We start from the raw sequence: 6,006 nt of genomic DNA, 5'->3' as shown, positions 1-6,006 counted from the left end.
ACTGATCTCACTCTACATGTAGCTAGTACTGGTGTGGTCTGTGGGAGTGGACAAAAGCTGTGACTGAAATATTAACATTGCTGTATATTATAGCAATAGATAGAACTATTAAAACACTCTTAAATAGAGTAATCGGTACTTTTATAGTTCTCTCAGTTGACTAAATTCCTGCTTTAGCCTCTTAGCTTCTCCTCATTACTTAACAAAAATGACTGGATTGAATGAGTGCTTAGTGGTGTGGATGTATAGTTGTGTGTGTATATGCATACACATGTGTGCACACACAGAGATAAATTTTATATATATATAGTTTTTTATATGTTATGATGTCACTTAATTTATATCTGATAAAGAGTAATTTTTAGCTTTTTTACTTGTTTTAAACATAAAAATGTATATATGAATTTTAAGGTATTTGGAAACTGAGTGGCTACAGAAAACAAGAGAGTTCCTCTGTCCAACAGCATAGTCTACATGATGATCATTGCTGGCTGACTTCCATCTTTGGAGTCAGCAGCATCAACTCCACTGCAAGCAAATAAATTACAGCAGAGCTGTGTTTGGTTTGCTAGCTACATGTCAGTGTTTTGCTAAATAAGGGCTTTGTTCTTTTTGTACAATGTCAGGCATAGTCTGATTTTACACATGTGCTCCTTTTTCCTATGTAAATCAGTTGACTGGATTAGATTTTGTGAATCCTTACATAACCACTTCAATTTTTTGTGACTGTGCATTGAGAAATTTGTCCAGTGCGATGTGGAAAAGAACCTGCAATTTGGAAGAAGGTGAGGAAAACAGGAGTCTCTTTCTCAAGAGAGCACAGTAATTGATTTCATAAATGTAGAGCAAATTCTGCCTTCAGAAGTGGGCAAAAAATTCTAAACACAGCAGGACCAATATGAGCTTATCTGAGAGCAGAATTTTTGCTACAAGGTCAAGGGGAAGCATTTTCTTACCCCTGAACCCAGCTATAGTGGTAGAAGACTTGTTATTGATATATGCTAGTTGGAAGAATCAGCTAACAGTCTCATTGACCGACTTTATGCTGCTGAAACCCTATGAAAATCTCTAATGCACTAAAGTCTTGCTAGTAAAAAAATAATCTCAAAAGAGAGTATGTAGTGTATCATTTTAGCAACATTAATTACTGCTAGCTAAATATCAGTCTGTACTGGTCACAGATAAGAGTTACAGAAACAGAGCAAGACCTCCTTATATGCAGTTTTTAGAAATTAGTATATATTCATATTTCCTATTCTGTATTTCTTCTGGAAATTCCCACTGAAATCTGAGGAGTATACATGTGAAAGGAAGGCAGGATGCAGAACAAATGACAAGTGTTATATGGGTATTCACAGTTAATTTATTGAGTCATGGATCGAGTGACCGATCAAGAAAAATAATATATAGACAATGGGCTATCCATTAAATTGTCATAAAAGCTTTTGATTTTAGGGCTTGTTTTTTTAAAAAAGAGTTAACTGGACTATTAAGTGTTTCTAAAGCAGTCTTCAGAGTAGTCCCTGAGCTTTCTACCATACAAGTAAAAGTGTCTCATTTACAGAAAAAGGGTTTTCCTTACACGAACCCTGATTTTAGTGATGGTTCCATTGTAATATCTTAATTACAGATTAATTCTGTAATTTATCAAGTATACCTTAAACTTTCATTTTCTTTCAAAACATATAGAACCATTTTCCTCCTCCATAAACTATTGGTTTCAGTAGGATTAAGATAAAAGATCGATAAATGTTTACCTGCTGTTGAGTTTATCACAATTCATTAGCATTTTTAAGTGAGTAGGAAATAAAGTCTCTGGGTATCTCTTTCACTTAACAAAACAACAAAGGTTTGAAAGCTCAGCAGAGCATATCTGAATATATAACAAAACATGTGATTATGTTCTTTAAACAGTGTGGTGGGTTTTTTTTTTAAGTAAAAAAGTTTCCTCAGGTGTATTTCCTATAATGGCCCTGAAAGCATTTACTGAAGTGATAGCTAATGTTTTTTTCTTTAGAAATTACTTTTCATTGTTAGAGGGAGTTAAATTACGTGGGTAGAGGACAATGGAGCTGGGTTCTTTGTGGGAGAGAGATTTGGGCTGTAAAACCCTCCTTCCACACACATCACACTGCCACTACTTCTGCAGCACTGCCTGTGAAGGAGCACGGCCACTATTTCCTTATTGGAAACCTACCCGAATGTTTAAAATGCTCTGGTCAAATAAAACAGGCTCACAGGACAAATTGCACTGTAAGCTGCTTGCTGTCCTGAGGTTAAAAAAAAAGAAAGTTCTGTAAGAAAAAAAGAAAAAAGCTTTTCTTGCATCTCCCTCTTGGCTTTGCTGTATTGTGGAGGAGGCTGGTGAAAAAGAATAAGCTGCTGCTAATGTGACAGGTCAAGGCTTTTAGAAGGCCCATGGGGAGTTTATACAGAGCAGAATCCTTGGGAGGAGGCTTTGTTTCTAGGTATGGAATCTATCCATGAGAAACTCTGGCTTTGCTTGGTACTTGTTTCCCTCTGCCTTTGACCGTGTTTTTCAGAAGAGCTGCTGCAGAAGATGAATAGCCCAACAAAAGCCTCACTATTTAGGGAGCTGTGTTCCCTCAGCACATGACCTTAAATGAGAAAGCAGCCTGTAATTCACAAGGAATTTCCTCAGCGATTGCAGAAGGACTCTGCTTCCTATAGTGCTTAATATGGGAGATAATAAAGACGAATTAGTTCATATTAGTTTTCAATGTATTGTGCATCAAAGATGCTTGTAAAAATAAGGAAAAAAAAATCTAGCCTCAGAATAGTCTAATGTTCCAAACTTCTTAAATAAAACTTTTTATACTGAACTTCTTCAAAAAATGAAATAAACAAGTCAAATAATTTGATTGCATACCTTTACCTAAAAATATACCAGCAGATACTGTTGCATCTCATCATTGGGTTTGGGAGGTTTTTTTTTATTTGCTCCCACAAACAGAACATATGCATGACTTTTCACAGCAGATTTGTTAATCTTAAAATCTATTTGCATAATTTCCAAATTCTAATCCCGCTTTTTTACCTTTACCATTAACTGTCTAACAGTTCAGAAATGACATGCTTATGCAATTAAAAAGCATTTTATTTCAGATTTTTTTAAGACTAAAAATGAAGAAGTACTTTAAATTTATTGTCTTCAAGCATCATGAGTATGTTAATAACATTGCTATAGAAGTGTGTGGGAAAATAGCTGTTTCATCCAGAAAATGTGTACATGGTATGCAAGGAATTTTCATTGTGCCTAGCTGAAATTCCCTTATGTTCACAAGGAATGTTGAAAGTGAACCTTAAGGACGTTTGTATAGGCATAGTTTACATTTTATCCATTATTTTCAACTGGATTTATTTTTTCCTTGTTATGGTGTCATGCAAACCTGCTATGTAAAGTATTCTTCAAACTGCAGGGTAAAAAAAAATTATTTTCCGACTCTGGTTATATATAGTGTTTGTTTTCTGCTTAGTGTGCATACCTAAACATGCATGTGTTGCAAAACTGTGGGAGTGAATGTGTGAAGCAGCTTCAAGCAAGTCTTAGTCCTGGAAGTAGCCATAAGCCCTAGTGGTACCCAAGATAGGGAGGTGCAAGGGTACTGTTGCCTGTGCAAGGATTTGCAGGGGGTGGCATCCTCATCCTGCAGTTTCCAGAACTGAGAGTGATCCTACAGCATCCCTACAAAGATGGTGCTCTGGGACCACACTTCTCCAGCTGTCAGAGCAGGAAGCTTCTTCAAAGTAGGTTGGCTTGGCAGAGGTGGTACAATTTGTGTACTAGGCACTTGGCCATGCCCTGTCTTTAGCACTGCAAGCTTTTCATATTTTTACACCTCAAAAACAATGCTTGCATGTAACCTAGCAAGGGACCACCTGTGCCAGTATGTACTGTAAACCTGGATGCTGCAGACCTCAGTTAAAGCTTCAGGGAAGTCTTTGGGCATCTGCCAGTTGACTTCCCACCAGCCCCAGGATCTCCACCAGCCAGCCTCAAGGAATGTAAGCTGTAGCTCAGAAAGGGCACTTTTCATAGAGGCATTTGTGCTGAGTCAGTGCTGGGTGACGCTTTCTCTGCTCTGTGAGTGAAGCATGGTGCCAGTGTTTTGTCTGTCCATTTGCAGGAGAGGGGAAAGATTTATTTGCTAAGCAGAAATGGAGCAGTAGTTAAGAACACTTTTAATTTCGATTGTGACACTGCTCAATGCACAAACATGTCATGGATCTTACAGAGACTTGAAATTCATGGAGAGAGGAGGAAAAAAAAGAAGTCAAAATTAGCCAGTGTAAATGCTTTTCTACAGCGAGCCAAATCAGTGGGGTTTCACTGAGTGCAAGCCAGCTCAGAATGGTTGGCCATTTGGAGGGGGGGTGAAGGGAGGAAGGGAAAAATTAAAAAACCAAAATTAGTAGATTCTTAAACTTTGGAAATGCTGCTCTGGATTGCATGTTCTCTTTGCTTCCTTTTCTGCACACATCCTTTAAAAAAGGTACCTACTTATTAAAATAATTTTTTTAAAAGTTTGGCATTTGCTAAAATAACTTCTACCCAAATCCTAATATTTCATTCTGATACTTGTGTTATGTTTGGGCTTTCCAGTTATATTTTGAAGGGATATGCTGAAAGATGAAAGTATCGTTTAGGAAAGCATTAGTGTTGGATGAATTCACTGTGCTAACATCTTCTTCACTTTACCTACTACTGCTTCAAAAAATAGCTATTTTAAAGTGTCTTATTTAGAAATGGTGCGACAGCTATTAATAATACTAGTTTTTATCTTTCTATTTAACATTTACTACCTTTTGTAAAAAAAGTATACGCAAATGATGTTTCTCTAGATTTTATGCTTAGAAAATGTTAGTAAGGGAAGAGGTTTTAAATAAATTTATAACTTCTTACTGTTCATTTTACATTTTAAATGATACTTTTAAATCACTACTTTTGTTTGTCTGGAAATATACTGAATATTCTATTATTTAAAATAGTATACTTTTATAGCTGTTCATTAATTTCAGTTGACTACTAACTTCTATTTTGATATTTATTAATGAGTTGACACTGTAGTATATTGAAATGTTTATTTTTCTATCAGAGATGTAACGACTATGACATAGCATTATTTTAATGCAACATCATTGTACTTGCTCTCTAAAAAATAAAATCAATATTTAATCCATATGGATTTTTCATATTTTTAATGTTTAATATGTCTATGATAAGGAAGAGATGCTCACCTCCTTTTAAAAATACAAAGCACTTTCATTAAGGTGTACAAATGTTTGCAAAGGGAAGCATATAAATCATTTTAAATGGAATAATACTGTGCCTGGAGAGAGAAAATATGAAGAATACCATGTTTGTCAGGTGTGGGCAAACAGATGAATGTCCATTCAGGGTGGACTTCAAGAAGGTGGAAAGGAACACGGTAGCAGTCAGTAGTTTGGAGGTGCAGCTGGTTTACCTGGCCCAACCCAACTGAAACACAAATGCACCAGGATGTGTTAGCACTTTGTAGGGGTCAAGAATATACCTTTTGTAGAAATACAATCTATAGATTGATATGTGGTTAAGATCGCATTTCTTCTGCTTTGCTCTGTTGGGTGATAGAGGAGCTAATGCTCTGGGAATGGGTCAATTTCTCTGCAGATGCCCTGTCTATGCCACTCAGTGCAAGCCTAAATTGCTTTATGAGTACTAGTGAAAAAGCATCAGCAGACTGGGAAGGTGGCACACGTTCTGTTCTCATGCAGAGTCTGTGATAGCATTTGCTTTACACAAGGCCATGAAATGTCTCATTTAAAAGGACTTCAGATGTGCTGTGTGTAAGGACATTCAAAATCTGTGCTGTAAGACCATGATGCCTCAGTAAGAGACAGCTGTGGCACCAAGACACCTGAAAAACATCACTGGTAAAACTAGCTGTTCATGCTCCTAACTTGATCCAGCTTTTGTTCTGGGGATGAGAGAGCGAGCTAGAATCA

Source organism: Mesitornis unicolor, unplaced genomic scaffold, assembly GCF_000695765.1.
Source record: "Mesitornis unicolor isolate BGI_N332 unplaced genomic scaffold, ASM69576v1 scaffold21095, whole genome shotgun sequence".
NCBI lineage: Eukaryota > Metazoa > Chordata > Aves > Mesitornithiformes > Mesitornithidae > Mesitornis > Mesitornis unicolor.
This window is presented reverse-complemented; position numbering follows the sequence as displayed.